The sequence below is a fragment of the Falco cherrug genome, chromosome 12, assembly GCF_023634085.1.
Source record: "Falco cherrug isolate bFalChe1 chromosome 12, bFalChe1.pri, whole genome shotgun sequence".
Taxonomy (NCBI): domain Eukaryota; kingdom Metazoa; phylum Chordata; class Aves; order Falconiformes; family Falconidae; genus Falco; species Falco cherrug.
The window spans coordinates 32002480-32021773 of record NC_073708.1 but is presented as its reverse complement, the minus strand read 5'-3'; the positions used below and the strand labels follow the sequence as shown (position 1 = coordinate 32021773).

General features: G+C 39.1%; 1 protein-coding gene across 4 annotated transcripts in view; it reads right to left on the bottom strand.

Moving 5' to 3' along the window:
- Nucleotides 1-19294, bottom strand: part of PATJ (PATJ crumbs cell polarity complex component) — a 157191-nt gene that overhangs the window by 67103 nt on the left and 70794 nt on the right. The gene's annotated exons all lie outside the window — the stretch shown is intronic.

Here is a 19294-nt window from a genome sequence, read left to right as displayed (position 1 = left end):
TCAGCCTGTGTTCATTTTAATGGTTTCAGCTACCATTTTTATCACATAGCACATAACACTGTTACAGTCTTAGCCTTTTCCGAGATTACTCTGCTCAGACAGCAGTGCTGCAGCATCACAACCACTGTTTTTCATTTAGTAATGATAGATATCAGAATGCAGCCAGCATCCACTACACAGAGCCAACCTTGCATATCAAACAACTAATTCCCTTCTTGATTTCACTATAAACACTAAAAAACCCCCCAAAAACGTAGGAAGTCCCTTGAAAGCTAACCCTAGAGCTGTGAAGACACCACATCTAATTTACTGATTACAATTTACAAGAACCTAAATAAGCATATTGAAGGGACCATAATTGAACAAATGGGGTTTAGAATTCTCCCACTACTAATAATATAATAAGCTTATTGTTTTAATCTTCCCACTAGCCCTCTATTTGTCTCCAAGGAGGTAGGCAGTTCTTCAAACCTTATCTCAAAAACGATACACTCGTCTGTTTTCATAAGCTTTAAACTGGAAAATAGAAAGTATTTCTGTAACGCTTTCTTAAATTCCATAAAATCATTCCAATTGTTCTCTCAGCAATCAGCATGCATGAGAAAAATAGGCCAGTTGTAGTCAAAACTAGCAAATTTAAATGGAAGAGCCAGAGATTGTCATGACCAGTCCCCCTCACTCAGGGGGTGAGAGAAGAGGACAGAGCCTGCTGGGGCTCACCTCTTTGTAAATGCTGTTATCTCCAAACCTGTGGGCAGGGAGCAACCCTGCAGTGGGATGGGGCAGCTAGGGGTTCCCCACCTGATCCAGAAACTCAGCACCCCCTACAACCTCTCTTTGACAGCCACACCATCCCTTTGGCAGCACTTTGCTTCACATACACTGCTTGGAAGTAATTTACCAAAACTGAAGCGATGATTTACACAGAAAAATAAAACCCAGCATCTCTATTATACTTTGTCATACTTCAGTTAACACTCCTCACCCGAGCCCATGTCTGTCATATACAAGGAAGAGAGAGAGAGAGAGAGAGAGTGCTTCATGGCTGTATCTCTTTCCTTCCTCCCCAAAATACTGTGAGCCAAAATAGCATATAACTTTTAAGTACATGAGGGAGAAAGCATGCACAAGGTGCCACACAGACAAAGCCTTCTCTACATGAACAGCTAAAGTGTGGGCTTTCATACTCTCATTAACACAACTCACCCAAACTCAAGTGAAAAACAAGTGTGCATTAAAACCTCCCGAGACAACATTCTTACCCTAACTTGAAGACTGCCTCTTCTTTTTTTCTGTGAAGGATTCAGGCTATTATTTGGGATCTCCAACTTTCTTCTCTTCTAACTGCTCCCCTTCAGCTCAGGCTCCCATTCCATTTTGCTCCTCACTTACCATGCAAACACTTGCAGCAGCTTTTCAGCTCACCCAATAAAAGTTTCCTTCTCTTCTAATGCTTTCCTTACATCCCACTTGTCCCTCACATCACTCTTTCTACTACTGGAAGGTTAAAACTTCTGCTAGTGATTTTTAATCAATCCAGGAAGAAGGGTATTATAAGAGTCTCAACAATCCACTTCAAGTACCATTTCACTTTGTTCCTGTGAGCAGGTGACATTTAGAAACAGTCATAGTTAATTTTTTCTTCCTATAATCAAGAAATTCTCACACCCAAAGAAAACAGCAAGAGAAGAAAGTGACATTTAGCCCTGGCTTAAAACCAGGGTAAATGCAGTCTGTAACAACAGGGAGCATCTCCAATACTTGCACCATCTCATGTCAACGTTTTGAACAAATGGAGTTCTTGACAGCAATTTTTTCCTTATTTCAGACCCAAAGCTTCATTCTAAAGCTACAGTTTCATTACGTAACATTTAAGTTCTCTGAGGAAGAGATAATGTATGTTTTTCTTTTTTAATTAGGTGACAAGGACATTCGATGACAAGGAGATTTAGTGAAATTGTGGTAAGCAGAGCATCCTGATGCTAATAATTGCTGATTATAAGGGAATCTGCCCTCCCCTGCACACAATACTTCCACTCATTTGCCTTTCAAATGATGCATTAACCCTCATCAAAGCACTTGGGTTTCCTCAGAAGTGACCTCCTCTGGGTGCTGTGATCTCGCAATCAGTCACTCTGGTGGAGCACTGACGCTGAGCTCAGAGTGCCTCTGCACCAGCTGACAATCCCACAGTCTTACAGGCTTTGGAGGAAAGGACTGGCAAAACCTGCCCATGTGTTTCTTGCCTGTTGCCCCAGGACTGATAAAACTGCTTGTTTCCTCTAGATAGGAGATACACCAAATGGGCTAGCTGTTGGACCATCATACTGCCACTAGTTGATTAAATACTGTCATAGCAATAAAAACATTTTTCTTTTGATAAAATCCTCTGTGAAGATACATATAGTTAAGTGCAAAAATATATCACATCACAGTTGATGTTTGGGCCCACTGAAAGGCCCAACTGAAGGTATTCTGAACTAATTACATCCTTAAAATGTAGGGTAGCGTCAAGACAGACCCCATTTTTAAGCTGTTGAAAAGATAACTGAGAAAAATCCCATTAAACAAATACTCTACTGTATAATATTGCAGTATATTACACTGCACCATGCAGTTTAAGTCATCTAAGGCCAAAATACTACAGTCTTCAGAGCTTTCCAGCCCGCTTGGTGGTGATGGCACCAAGCAGCCAGAGGTAAGGCTCAGTTATCACAGCCACCAGGCTCACGCATGCTGCGCCTCCTGAGAGGAAAGCAGTCTTGCTCCTACTGTGCTGAGGCTTGCCTAACAGTTCACCAGGAAGCTGGGATATGTTAACAGTGTAAGAACATTAGAAAATACTGATTTCCATCTGCAAGGTCTCAAGGAAATTTGAAATAGCTCTAAACACACATTGCTTGCACTTCTGGCCTGCTGCACGGCAGCTCTCACCTAGTGTTGACATGCCCATCAAGTGTCAGTGATCTGTAACGATGCACGACGTGCACACACAATATCAGATTGCCAGATGCTGTGACAGATGATATTTTAGTGGCCAATTTTACAATGCAGTTTTGGGAAAAAAAAGAGCATCTCACAATTGGGATAGAAATTTCTTTTCTAAGGCAATCTTTCTGGTAGGAGCAGGCTTTCCAGTTTGCTCCTGATCACATTGCTCTGCTAGGATCTATAATCCATTCCCTACATTTATATTTAAAAGCTGCTTGTTCACTTGATGGAAGAGCAAGGGTGTCCGAGACCAAACAAAGAATACTGGGGAACTCTAATCCACTGGTTTTCTGCTTGGTCTCAACCCAAACAAATTAATATTGTGAACATTTAAATTCTTCCTCCCTTGACAGTAATACAGCATAACTTGATCTGACAGTTTCATCTTTAAATAATGATGTTCCCACAAAGCAACTGGCATAGTCATTACCTTGGAATCTTTCTGCACTGAACTCTAATTAAAGAGAACAGTATCAGAGTATTGTCAGAAACTGAAAATCTGTTACCTAACAAAGGCTTTTAGGAGACTGAGCATCAACTTTCCCAGCAATAAGTAGTTGTAAGAGGCAGCACATAGGACAACTCAGAAGCCAAGGTGATGAGACATCTCCTGCATAGCGATTCATTCTTAATTCAAGAACCTGCAATGACAGCCTGAACCTCCTCCGTCTAAAGGGGGACAGGATGAGAAAATGGGGAGATTTTTGGACTTAACAATACTTTTTGATTGTTAATCTACAATTAGATTACAAAGATCTACAGAAAATTCTTAAAGGAAGGTCTTCAGGGGAATTGCCACCATTTGTGAGACGTAGCGGAAACCGCCCGCGTCCCCTCCCTGCCGCTGGTAAAGCTTCAGACAGAAGCAACCAGTTGCACTAAGAAGCCATAAAAATAAAAAAAAGACTAAGAACCTGGTTGTGGAAGAGCAGGTGAAGAGGAGGAAATAATGCTGTGCAGCTGAGATAAGCGATGGTGGCGAGGAGATGGCAGGAACAGTGTCCCAACTTAACATGATTGCTTGCTTTGCCCATGGCAGCGCTACCTTGCAACACAACAAAGCTATGTAACAGTGTGACTGGACAATGACTAAATTAAATTTTTGGATTAAACCCCCCCCACCACAGTAGTTTAAGTTTGCTTGTACAGCAATTTTTAAATATGCTGTGACAGTGATTAAAAAGATTAAAGATGAATGAGTCATCTGGGACTGTAAAGCCCAGGAAAATGCCCACAAAGCTATACTGGAAAATACAGTGCAAGTCTTAACAGTGAAAAGACCCAGGGAAGACAGAACATGATCAGCTACTTTAGTTGTGATTTAACTCAGTGGTGATCTTAATGATAAATTTTAATCCTCTTTAATTTAGTTATTTTAGTTATTTTCCTAAAGATTGATTGTAACTAGTTAGTTACTACGAAAATACATATATCTGCAATAAAAGATTGTACTTACATTGTATATTCCTTCTTTAGGCCAGCTATAGGGATAAAACACTACACAAGTATTTAAGGGAATATAAAATTTACTATACATCTGTTGAAATGCTGAAGATTTATCACACATCAGAAATTGTAAAAAACATTTCTTCTATACTATATACTATTTGTATTTGGACAGAAGTTAGAATGCAATTAAAATATAAGCAACAGCTTTGTAATAAAAATATTGCATACAAATATGCCAATTGTGATTAATATAAGAAAAATGTTTTGATTGAAATGTTTTCATTTAAAACTGGAATATTAAACAAAAGGATTGTTATTCTCACAGTAGATAATGGAGGTTCTATGGTGATCAAAAACATTTTTAAATGGTCTAATTTCCACTATGTCAAAGATTTCCTTTTGTCTGTCTTTGGGCCTTCACAAACACCTAGTTAACGATAAACACTGTGCAGTGACCTCGGAGGAGGTTCTGCCATCACACCATGGCCACAAACACTTCCATAATTTTCCAACTGACAACTCTCAACTTCACACTCTTAGTTTTTTATTCACAGACCAGAAAAGAAAAATATCCTTTTTCAGCTCCTAACAAGTTGTTCAAGTTTGATAAGCTATTTTCATTCCCGCTGAATTAGTTGAATAAGCTGTAGAAAGAATAGGTCTTTGTTTCAGGCTGCTGAAGAAAAAGTCAAAAGCTGGATTTTTACCACAGTCAGTTCTGGGTCCAGATTTCTCTCAATTCTCTGGGTGCACACATACTTTTCCTGAATAGTTTTTTCATTTAAATTATGCTAATACGTTAGAGTATGCTCAGATCTTTACGTAGATTGCCATTTAAAACTTACAATTCATATTAAAAGCAGAAAATGTTTGATTTAAATTAAGTGCAAATCCAATTTAAATAAAAAGTAGTTTTTAATATTAAAAAAGATGCACATCTAGCTTTTAGACGACAGAAGGTGATAGTGCATACTCACAGAACAGACCTGACCAGCCCCACAACACTGTTTAATATTGTTTCTCTCTTTCTCTCTAATTTTAGACAGCTATACAGAATCAGTATTTTGCTAGGTTTATATCTGGTTAGTCTTTCATCAAACTGATTACAGTTTCACAAACACTTACAAACTATCTGATGACTTTTAGGATCCTCTGTGCTTATGCATAGGACACTGAAACCATGCTCTCTAATTCCCCGCAGCTGCTGAGATGTTTGCCAGCTATTTGAAGACCATTTCTGCACTGCGTTTAGTGTGCTACATATCCACCTCATCACTGCACACTTCTGGATATGAAGTCAAGAAACAAAATATTAGATAAGCAGAACAGGGCCAGCCCACCCCATACCTCCCCACATCAAGCAATGCCCCTGCAGAGCCAAGAAATTTCAAAAGAGTGAGCCTGGGTTGGTTCTAGGTCCTGGGTTTTTAAGCTATCAAATTGAACATGAGTAATTTTTACGTTTTTTACAACATCAAGCAATGCTTAGAGGCTTTGTTTGTTTAAGTATAAACCTGATTCCCAATGTCATGACTCGCCTTTGACTGCTGAGTCAAAATGGAAATGAAAAATGACTGCAACACCTGACAATGCAGCAGACTACCAATTTCTGTGCCTTCGAACAAAACAAATACATACCTATAATTGCACTTTTAAGGCTCTTCTATTAACAAAAATCCAATAATCATTATTCTACTATATCTTTCCATATCTTCAGCTATGATGTGTATATTCCACTTATGATGTCTAGTATTCATGTCAAACAGCTAACAACAAAGCAAACAAGTCAATGGTATAGCCACCACTGGGCAACTTTTGGCTTCAAGTCCAAAAGAGACCTGCAACTAAGGAAAGAGACCTACTCCCACATCTCCAAACAAAGCTTCTGATAGACAACTTGGCTCTCCCATGATTAGGAGAGTACTACTGGCAACCCCTGGTAACTCTAATCCACAAGATCCCTTTCCTAAGCCAGCCACTGAGCTACAAGACCCAGCCAAGAGCAAACACCGATGCATCACTGTGCTGGTGTCTTTAACATGGTCCCACGTTCCCCTCCTGCTTCAGGAGAAGCAACTGCAGCTCCCCTTTACGTGCTTTGCTTTCTCATCAGCCTGGTGCAGCTGGCAGTGTCATGCCGAGTGCCATTCGCACAGCCCATGCTTTCTCATCATGTGCTTCCCACTCAGCCTGTACACTTCATTGCTGAGGTGGTGCCTTAGCTCAAGCTGTATCCCAGAGGTGAAGAACTTTTCCAGCCTTATGGAAGAAAGGATGAAGGAAAGGGACCCACAGCACACTAATTTCAGATCATGGGCTTAACAGGCTGAGGAAGGAAAGAGCAACAAGCACCCAAGTACCATAAACAACTGAGGAAGGTGGGAGCAGAGACAGGCAAATGGTACTCTCCCTTTCAGCTCACAGTTAGATGGTCTCATCTTGTGGAGCTTCAGCCTGAGAAACAGCAGAACATTAGAGGAGGATGACAAAGTAAACACTTCTCATACAGCTGAACAAGTAAAATGCAAACTTCCAGGATGAAATAATACTGTTTGATTATGCTGTTATTCCAAAAAAGAAAGGCAGCAATAAAATAAAGAATTAACTCAAATGTCTCTTCTTAAAATGAGAAAGTAAGGGTTTATTACTTGGAATAATTTTAAATTATTCTATGTGATGTAAATTGAAAATAACTAGGTATGCCACGTTAATAAGAACAGATTTTTCTACCGTTGTTTAAGTACCCGTCAGACAGCAACTTGCGTTTACACAGCCAACTGCCATTTTCCTTTTCCATCAGGTGAAGTGGGGGGATCTGGATAGATGAATAGATAACAGTTCCTCCCCCCACAAAAATTCCCATTTAATATCACTGTGAAATCATAAAACAGTTGTATACTTTCCCTAAATAAGCCATACATCTTATTTAATCAGCTGTCTTGAGAGTCTATTCAAGAAGTTAATCAAGTTTATGCGGCACCTATGACATCACAAAACTTGACAAATTTGATTAAATAAAACAATATTTTGTATCAGAAATTCTATCTGATTGTTTTTAACCTCTCCAAAGGACAGAGTCTGGCAGACCTGTTTTCTCTTCCACAAAGAGTAAAATAAAAGAATCTAAGGTCAGACACCTTTGCTTATGCCACATTTCAAATAAAAGGTGATAAGTAAGGCATTCATTTCTATACAGAAGAAAACCAAAAATCACAAACAAGTGAACAGAGTATTCCAATAGATCTTTTTAGTACCAATGTATGTTATTAGGTAACAAATAACTTCTCTTTAATGTTTTTAATGAAATAAAGACATTAATGCATTAAGCTTTGGGCATTTTTCAAATGAACACAATTATAATCAGGAAATTGGTGATGTATATGACCAGAGACTTGAAAAAATGTCAAGCACACTCTCTTTTCCTTCTGGCAAAAGAAATCAGTCTCCAAGGATTTATCCAACAGGAAGAGCTAAATGGATAAACTTCACTATATTAAACAGACTTACTTTCTCCACTCTGACTGGAGGAGGAAATCAGCTAAGAGAAAGTTAAAAAACAAATGTTTGAGGGAAAAATAAGAGTGGGGTATGGTAGTTTTTACTGTAATTCTTTTGGGTTGATATTAAACTTTTTTTTTCCCTCTTGTGGAATTTGGCCTTCTAAAGGGATGATTCAGATGCATCCATGACTTGCTGCTCAGGAATATACACTACCTTTTGTGTAAGCTGGAACTCCATGAATATTGCTTTTTATTTTATTTTAATTTTCAATTTAAGTGGTCATCTAACCCCTGGAAACCGTGGCCTGGTGGATCCACAAGGCTCAAAATGCTTTGTCTATCTTACAACAGATGGATACCAAGACATCCTACAGACACTAACCAAGCCAGAAGAGATGCCAGGTCTTCTGAACTGCAGTGCAGGTGTTATGGTCCTGTGTTTATTAATTATATTTTGATCTATTAATTTATATTAAGTTTAATTCTAATATGGTAAATCATTTTATTCTGTTTTTGCTATAGGAACAAAGGTTATGCAGTCATACCCTGTGCAATCCAAGCTCCTGCCCCAAAACCTTTGAACCCACTGGCCAATTTGAAGCAAATCTGATGGCGGACTAGGGGTCTCAGAGGTACCATAAAAGGTTCATGAAAATAGGCAGCTGTGCAGAGGAGAGAAACCTGACAAATACTCTGACGGGGGCAAAAGGCTTCGGTGTGAGATCACACTTTATTAAAGCGTCAAAGAATTCACATGAGAGAAAGCCCTTAGAAATGCTCCAGCCACAGGAAAAGGTTAAATTGGAGATCACACCTTCCTCAACACCCAAGTCAGTCAAACGGGAGACACAAATCTGTAGGAATCCAACTTCATTAGCTGCAGTACTCACAGAAGTACTCGTTAAAATCTTCACAACTCTGCACTCAAATCCTGGCTGGAGGCAGCGCAAAGCACCCAACCAGTACCTCTGTCCTCCCCTCAAAACACTTCTTCTGCATCTCTCCGAGCAGAGTACAGAAATCAGCCAAAAAGGAAAAAGGGAAGGTCTGCCAACACACAGCTATCAAGGGAAGGGAGAACAGGCTGGAGCAGATGTACCCACTGGCTGCTATACAGACCCATCCGGGGACGCCGAAAGGGTTAGCCCATTGGTTTGCTCTGATGCCAAGAGCCATCCACTCGCTGCCAGCAGCTGCTGCGGGTGCTGCTCGCTCTGCCCTTTGAAGCAGGCGCCCTCTCTGACGCATGTCACTGTGCAAGTCCTACCCATTTACAATGCCACAATATGCCTCCTGCTCACACAAAAGAATGACCACATCATTCTGTCCCCTAAAGGCTTCACTGAACTCCCCATTCTTCACAAAATCCCCTTCAACCTCTTTCTTGGTCCTCGCTCATAAGCTGCCTGTGCTCATCCTTGCATACAGCTCTACTTAGTCCCTCATCCATCACATCCCAGTCTCATCTTATTTTTAACCCTTCCACTCTTCTCCCAGCCCTTCACTGACACCTCACGACATAGGATGCTGTCAGGCTGTTCATTTAATGGCTTTCTTCCTTTGAAAAACAGTATTAAATAAATAAATAAATAAATATCTATACTTCAAACAACTCAATCCTGAAATGAGCTCTTGCTGTAAAATTACTGCATTGTCTATCTAAATACATTAATTATACACAACAAAATGATACTGTATTGATCCTCAAATAATTTCTCATATCCCTAAGAAAGTAACAGGTTACAAAATGGAGGAAAGTACAGCCTAACCTCATTGGTTTTAAAATTAATTTTTTTGCCAAACACTTGAAAGAAACGTAGTTTCTGGTTCAGAACACAGTTTGCATTAAAGCTTACAATTCACTGCAGAAAAACGTCCAGATTTGAAGGTCCAAGTCGCAGATGAACCTGGCACAGGATGCAGGAGTGCCCAGCACCAAACGAATCTCATTCCTCCTCCTCCCTGGGCATTCAGCCGATCTGCTGCAGCTGAGCAGCCCTAGTAACTGTGTTACAGAACAGTCATGGCTCTACTGGACCAGACAATTTCAGGGCCATTACACATTCTAGAAGTTTAGAATACACTTTGCTGCTGGTTTAAGGTACAGCAAATGCTGCTGCTTGCTCTTTACTCCCAGAGCACCTGGAAGGATGGAGACTTAGTAGACTAATATCTTTAAGAACCATTTGGATGGTGTAATCCCTCTCTGCTCTCACAAGCACAGTGTAAAGAGCCATTAACAGCTCCACATGCATGTGCACACAGAAACAAATACCTTGTGTCTTCATACTCTGGCATTTCAATTCAAATTCCTCCCAATTTAGGTACATTGTTCAAGTCTAAGTAACAGCACGTTACAAATATGGGAAATTACGGTCATTAACTTGTAACATTCCCAGGGCCATCACACCATGGAAATGATGACTTCCCACCTCTGTTACAGGTTAAAAAATGCCTCTTAAGCTTACAGTTCTGAAATCACAGATAAAATATATAAGTGTTTATAAATATGTGATAGCTAATGCACTTGGTTTTCAGATAAGGGATAAAAAAATCCCTCTGAAGCAGCTGAAAGCATTTTTTAAAAAAACAAAAACAACTGTTAAAAGCATTAGGTCTCTAGAGAACAGTCACAAAATAGTATGACAAATTTAAGGTTTACCACTCCTAGCTTTAGACAATGTATGCAACTCACCTGTAGCTCTGTCCTTTGGCAGTAATACACTTATCATCTGAACAGGAATTCCCAAATTTAGCTCACTTGGCTACTGCTGTTGGGATGGCAGTAGCTCCTGGCTCTGTGCTGGCCTGTCTGCGCCACATCAAGGCATGCAGAAGAGTAGGGTCCTCCCCTGCACTTAAGCCTTGTCCTTCCCCCAGACCAAGACCCCAGACAGTCCCCGTAACCTGTTACAGTTTCCTGTTGCACCCTCTAACTCACAAACTCCATTACTCCACTTTGCTCCCCGCTCTCCCTTACGTTCTCAAAATGACCCCAGAATATGGCGCCAACATCAACTCTGCCCCAGGATTTTGAATTACAGCTGCAGATCCTGACAGCGGCTGGTTCCCACAGCACAGGTGGTGGGCAGGAAAAGGGCAGAGCTGGGAACACACAGCTCCAAGATGCCACTGGTTGGTGCTACCTGGCGTGCCATCCGCCTGCTGGAAACACCTTCCCACTCACCAAGGTAATCTGGATTAATGGGTGTCTTGATGGAGATGCTCACCCCTCACCTTTGGGAAGCACATGGAGCGCCCATGCAGAACGCGCACACTGGCTACAGGCTCTGCCCAGCCCCCCAGCTCCCTACAGAGGGGTGCCAGCACAGCACACGGTCCTCAGCTTTGGAGGGCTACGCGCCTCAGACCTCCGCTCCATCTCTGCCCAGCACATGTGCAGACATACATGTGCACTTTTTATATTCACAGCAGCAGAAAGTTGCTGTTTCCTTGATGATCCCCAAAAGCTTGATGGTTTAACGTTTCCTCTAATAACTTTTTTGGGAAGAAGAGACAGAGAAGCACAAGCCATGATCACTAAGCACTGATGAAGCAAACAGACATTCCCATCACTACATCGATAATAAAAGGCTCATTATTACTTCTGGGGTAGCAGAAAGAACTACCTGTCCTTTAGCCAGTTGCCACAACATCTCTTCTAATTTCAATATAGCAAAAGTATTTTAAATTTGCTGATAAAATAGAGATGTTCATCTGATGCACCTAGCACTCTTTTATACACACATATATGTGTATATAGCTCTCCTTTCTAACGTCATTAGCTTGCAAGTAGTTTTCAATACGCAAGTGGCAAATAAAAGACATAAAGTACATTTTTAATAGTCTGTCACAGTGTACTATAGCTAGCACACCTACAGATAAATATCCTGGATTGCTCTTGAAATGCCAGCTATCCTGATAAAGAGCAATTATATACTGGCTCAAAGCAGAGGGTAAATTGATGGGTAGCCCCTAAGCCACTACACTGAATAAGCGAGAATTGAGTCTTAAGATTGAGGAGCAAAAGATAATGTCAACTTTCCCAAACAGTTAAAGAAGTTATTCTGGACAGCTGTCTCAATTACTGTAATACCACGGAAAACTAAGTAACATCTGTAAAGAATAAAATTATTGTCATTTAACATTTTTACTTTCCCTTCTGTTAGAGGCTTACTTCTGCTACATATTGGGAGCAGCTACTGTTTAAACCAAGCAGACCATTTTGGAACAGCACTATTATGCAAATATTCTATTCTGTATTCTAACTAAAAGCAACGCTGTGCTAGTCTGGACAAGACATGATGCACAGTAGAGTTTTTATTTATTTATATTTTTTTTTCGTGCAGTGGAGCAACATCATTTATGACTATAATGAGGAAAGATACCCTCCTATCTAAAAAAATCAAACATTCAAGAATATAAACACATAACCACTTTTTATGGGCTAGTGTTTGCCTTTCATTTATTTGTTTAAATATTTACATCCTTTCTACATATTTTTAGTTGCAAGTCATTGCAGTGATATTATGTTCAATGAGAGCAATAAAAAGATCTACTTGTATTATCCCCTCTCAGCAAATTTGTACCTGTGTATGCAGATTTATACCACAGACATTATCTTCTATCTGTTAAGTTATTTGAAATTACTTATCTGTAACACCTGAGTAAGATCAAAGATCCTGAACAACATGAACCTGCACCATGCCTTAGACAATGTAATAACCTTAAAACATCAAATCAGTATATTTCATGCCTAGCATTTTAATGCTATTCTCATACCTGGCTTATGTTGGAAGAAAAGATCACACCTAAGAATAAATGCAATCTAAGGCAATATTTAAAGATTAGATTATCCTTCATTGCAAATAGCTCATTTGTTTACTATCACATTCCTTTATTCTTGTTTTGCCTCCTTATACCATGAAAATGCTGAATATTCAGTTTAGATTCCCCAGCAGCTTTTTATTTTAGTCTAAAAACATTTACCTAACACATTCTTAACAAGCAAAGTGAAGAAAATTCAGCCATCTGTCTCTACATTACAATAACAGTTAGGGAAGAGTAGATTATTCTATATAGCAAGAAATTTAATGCTAGGAATTCTTATACTTTAAGCACTGCATGCTCACGTCAGTTTTGTATATGAGAATGTTGAACACCAATGTACACAGAAACAATGATTTATAAACAAACACAAGACAAAATATTTTAGAGATATTAAATGCATTCAATATTCCGATCATGCTATATGTCCATGCTTCAAACTGAGAAAAAAAAAATTATCTGTGCTATTATTTTCCTACTCCAGCACTTCACTAGTTCTAAATTATCACTAAAAATACTTAAAAAGACTTGCTGGAATCAAACACAATACAGAGATAGATCTGAATCCTTACCTGGGAAACCCCCTTGTACCATTGCTGTACCAGCATGTACTTCAAGATATCTGCATTCCTGACAAACATTCAATGCTGTAAGCAGCTCAAATCCTCATCATACACAGACTCTGCTTGTCTTTCTTCTGACGACCTTGGGCCTATTTTTCTGAGATTTTTCTCTCCTTAAGGGCAAACCGTCTGTCTGTTTCTATTATGAGATGCCATCAATTATATTAATTTCAAGCTACCCACAAGCTAACAGTTACATCTGCCAGCAGATGAAAGCTGCCTATGAAAGTATGCAGGGAGAAGCAGATCTCTGGTTTCCCACATCTGACCCACTGATGCTCTACGGCTGCTGTTTGTGCACTGGCTTACTCTGCTAGCATTCGAATGACATCTCTATCCCCAAACACGAGTCACCTCAAACGTTTGTTTATATCACTGTTAGCTGCAGGTACTATCGCGCTTAATGACCCACTGCATGGCAAAGTAGCAGTTAATAGGCATTATTTATCTAAGCATGCTTTTCATGCACGTTACAGGGGTTAAAAATTAATTTTTCTTAGCCAAACGGCTTTATTAAACATGTTATTTTCCAGTGCTGCAAATGTTGCAGTTTCCTAAGACTGATATGTGTTCATGGTGTAAGGTTTGGTTGGGGTTTTTTTAATGTCAGAAAACAAAACCAATCTGTCATAAGGATAAGAAAGGTTCAGACTTCATCATAACTTGTATTTTGCTAAAGCCCTGAAGAAGCGATATTAGTTCTACTGTAATGAGTGCTGAACTGAAACACTGAAAAGACTCAAAATACTTAATTTAGTAATTAAGAAAGCAAAGATAAAATCTCTCTCTAAATTTATAAATATACTTAGTTATTTTGGGAAGTCCTTACTAATTCTCTACTCCAAAAGCTACATTTAAAACAACTCAAAATACTCAAGTTATTTTGTTAAACCATTAATTTTTTCATTTTAAAAGTTCATTGTCCTTTCTTTAGAATATGTATCACAGCACACACAAAGCCATCTGTTCAGCGCATTAAGTCAAGCACACATTAAAAAAATACAAGAAGTCCCAGCTGCAATTTTACTATTACTTCATCAAAAATGTAATTTCCTTTCGCAATACTTCATCAGATGATGAGAACTGTGCATGTGATTCACAAATAGAGTAAAAAAACTCCAACCCAATAACAAAAACCCAAACTAACCCACAACCTCAAGCTACAATGACACCAACATCATAATCTATCCTCATGTGGCACAACAGCTTGTGAGTCTACCCAGCATGTACAGCCTTTCTGGATCTGATATTAGGACTGGTTACAAAACCTACATATTTTAGCTAATTATGGTTCAGGAAAAGAATGGGAAAAGAAGATTTGCAGTACAGACTCGTATTAAATAAAGATTAACACAGAGCTAAAAACTGAAAGTCACTGCTCTATTTGTCTAATCTTGGCTCTCGCATGATTGTTGGTAATCCACCATACTAAACACACTTGTTACTATATTTAAGAAAATTAAATATTGCAGTTACCATTTTGCCAATATTTTGCTTTCATAAAGCTTGGAGCATTTTTCCAAGCTACATCTTAGTCTTTGAACATCATCTGTATTTGCTGTTGATTGCAGTGACATCTATTGGAGAGGCAGTGTTTGGCTACACAAGCTGCCTCACCTGAAGATCACTTGTTTCGGGTGTCGCCGCTCACACACACCCCCTCCCCCCCAGTTAAAATAAAATTAAGAATTGCTTTTCCTTTGTTTTAACCTAGATTTGCATAAACCAGACTCTAAATAGTCACATTCTTAAGAATTATATTGATTATCAGTGGTTTTGTTTTTATTTAGTGATTGTTAATAATTCTGGCATTTTTCCAAAGCGCCAATGATTGTTTTCCCATCTTCACCCAGAGCACTATACAGACACTTCCTGAGGCAGTATTTCTGCACACCCCATGTACTTGACCATACCTTCTAAACAGTCCCAACTGAACTCTATTCCTTTTTTTCATTGTTCGTCTTTAATGAAAGCCACCGTCCTCTCATGTGAATATGGATAGCATTGACACTATCGAAGCTGCTAAAAACCTTAGGTGTGATGAGAGCACCCTGCTCACATGCCCAAGCACTTTCCAACCCCAACCCAACTCCACCTAGTCAACAGCTAGTGTGGGTTTGTCTGAACCAATCTACACACGTGAGCATACGCAGACTCTCCCGTCGTACCCTATGCAGCCACGAATTTATCACAACGAGGCAGCACACAGTGAGAATACTAGAGAAGTTTTAAAATCTCTTGCTTTGGTGGAGAAATCACCATTCCTCAAAAACCATTTTAGGAAGATAAATCATTACGCTTTCTTACAGCTTCATTGATTTCTACATTATCTAGAGACAAAATAAAAGGAAGGGGGCATTATTATCCCTTATTAGATACAGTTAAATGTCCTTGCAGACAGGAAGTCTGAACACAGCAGTATCTAGTCCATTATCTTAGTCACCTTTCACAATTTTTTTTTATTATCTATTGTTGTTATTTTAAACTTATTTGAAACCAACCAGATCAATCTCAGTCAACTGATTAGACAAGATATTTTAATAAAAATTAGACTATAAATTGAAATTAAGGATTCCAAGTTGTTCCAACAGTTGTCTTTTTAGTTTTCTTACAATGGTTTTTAAGGTCTTTCCTACCTAACTTATGACTGCTCCTACTCAATCACAAAAGTATATCTAAATTGTACAGTTATGAATGCCCCAAGGAAAACCTTACAAAACATTCCATTACAAACTACTCTGCCCATCCATTTCCTCTGCTTCTTTTTCCTACTAACCCCTCATTATAGCAATAAGCCACAACAGGGTGCACGTTAGTCTATTAGCAGATTCTTAGCGCACACCTACAGCCAACCGCCACTCAGGGAAAACACACCAATGCCTATTGATGCAGCCTGTAGCACAGCTGCTTGCAAGTACAAATAGCTCCTTTGTATGCTCTCCCCTCCTTTTACTTGTTCTGATTAAAAAAAGAAAAAAAAAAAAAAGAAAAAAATCCCACGTATTCAAAACGTGATGCCTGAAAAGCCTCATCATGGAGAGTGACCTCCTCCAAAATAACCTCTGCTATGGACAAGCATTTCCAGAGTGGGAAGGAAAAACTCAAAACCCATGTTGTAACATTTTCAGGTCTTAAAGATGAAGCATTTTGAAGGCTCCTTTTGCAGCAGGCTGCACACACTGCAAGTTTTACAAAACTATTTTAAAATGTGAGCTGAAAGCCTTTAAAACAGCAAAGTCAAAGCAAAAATTAAACAAACCCCACATTGCACAAGGTTAGAGTTGAACACTGATAAATATTTGACAGTATCACTCAAAGAAGAAATAAAACAGGAGGAAGTACTATGTTCAACTTGCCCTCTAAGTCTAGCAAAAAAACCCATCTAAGAACTTAAAAAATAATACTGGAAGTAGTGGTGGTTCAAATGAAACTGCAATATAAAGAAGCAGGTCTGAAATTCAGGGTCCTGGGTGCAAGACGACACATTTTAAAAAAAAAACACCTGGAACTTCTTCAAACTTCTTAAACCACAGAAACATGGAGGATGTCTGGACTTTCTAAATCAAGAGCTACCTAGTAGCTCTATTCCCAACAAGGGTTAACCCTATTTGGATTCAAAATAACCTTTGAAAAGAAAAGGGAGAACTCCTACAAAAAATGACTGTTCCAACAAGTCAGCAATGAAAGCTACAGTTTCAATGGTGGAAAAGCAGAAATAAAACTGAGCGTTGCCAAAAGGCAAGTGGATTTAGATCCCACAGGGGAAATTAAATCAATACCAAAAGGTTATTCAGCCACTTTAAGGGGAAAACAGACAGAACACAGAGACTGTGAGGCAGTATGGATGGGACAGAAAGGAAAGAAAAAGTATGGCAGGAAGATTAACAATGCTTTGCTTTCATTTTCAGTATGGGGAATGATGAAGGACATGGAGACAAAAGACGAGAGCATGGGTCAAAAGAAGTGACGAGCAAGGAGAAAAAAATGTCAAGTGAGGCAAGTAAAGTATTTCTGGAGTATGAAAGAAATTGATGAGCAGGTTCGTGACACTGCAGCTGTATTAATAAGAATGCTAAAACCACAAAATAAAATCCATCAGGAGCACAAACAGAGGACAGATTTAACAGCTGTCCCACCTCAAAATGCCTGCTAAGGCCTTCCATCCTATTGACAGAGATTGAGAACTACAGAAGTAAATGAAAGGAGAGGCTATGACATGATTCACCAGAGCTGACACCACTTCTCCCTTTTAAGATACCTTATCTTCTAAATAAGGAAGACCATAAATCTAATTCAGCTGTTCACTGAAGCTCAGAAAATTATTAGTTAAGGTTACAAAACCAGCAGAATTAGTAGGGTAAGTCGGTAAGGAATAGCCCAATATGAGAATGCAAATGTTGAGCGTCAAAAAGACAAGTACTGGCCTGGGCTGAAGTTTCTGGGAAAGGTGCTCAAGAATCAGGACAGAAGTTATAAGCATCAACTAGTTCACAAAACCAATACTGTACTGGAATTTATCAGAGAAAACTTTGTTTATCAAGTTATCACAAAAAAGACACTCTGTAAAAGCCCATTCCAGAGTTGTCAAGATGCTTAATATCATTAGAATACAGTTAGATTATTTCTAACGTGCTTTTTACTTCAAGGGTTGGGGTACAAACTTAGTTTAAGCTTCCTTAGACTGCTTTTCTTTTTATTTAAAAAAAAAACCAGAATGAGGTGGGGAAGAATAAAATGGAAAATGCATATCTTGGTTTTCAAAGACTTATAGGAAAGATGGCTACTGCAAAACATCCAACTTCAGTCAGTGAAAAGGGTAGAGAGAAGGAGATTCATCTGAATAGATCTGCTTGCTGCTGCCAAATCTGGTAGGATTGATGAATTTAATATCAGAAGCAGCTTTACCTTTTCAGCTATTAGACTCAGCTAGCAATATCACTAGGGATGGCAGAACAGCTAAAAAATGACCAAGCCCATGAATAAGAAATTATTTCTGTGCAAAGTTTTAACTTTGGTCTTGCAACCACTTGGATTGAGGCATATCCTAATTAGGTAACTCAGGTGTCAGGCTACTTATCAAAGACATCATTTAACCAGGAATAACAACTTTAATAACAGGCTGAAACCTGTTTGCTACAATTGGAGGTTTACAGAGTTGGTTTGAAAGCTCAAGATATATTCAATCCAACATCCACAGAGCCTGCAGCCAAATGCCCCTCCTTCACTACCACTCCCCACAAAAATACTGAAAAAACTTCTTGAGGTAACTATGTGACATACTTCAAACAAATGAGATGACAAACTCAGTAAGGGGGAGTTTTGGAAGAATCTCTGTTGGTTCAAGAACTCACAGCATTCCCTTAAAGCAACAGAGGCAGAGCTGAACACCCTGCTTCTGTGCCCCCATTACTGTTTCCATGAGAACAACCTTCCAAAATCCTCCTCGTCTCCACCAAAGCAGCCCTAAAAGGGACAAACCAACCAAACTCATTAATTATCTTGGCTTCAATGGCACACCATTGCCAAGGAAATCAGCAAAAGCAGCTGGAAGAGCTTTCCCACCAGCAGGCCCCAAGTCAGGAGTTTCCACTCTGAATGGGAGCCATGGTCGCCTCAAGGTCAAAAGCTACAAAGGCATCTCTCTGCTTTGGCTTACCCATAACTAGGGCAAACAAAAACCTCTCCAAGACAAAAGATGATGAGAAAAATCACTGTGGCAAAAAAACCCATACCAAATCCCAAGAAAAACCCCACATGTATGCTAATTTGGTACAAGAGAGTATAAAGAGAAAAAAAAATAAAAGCTAACTAATTTTAGAAAATAATTTAGGACTCCTAATTGCAATTTTAGTATTCCTAAATATTTTATTGGAAAATAAGCTATGGATAATAATAATCTGCTTA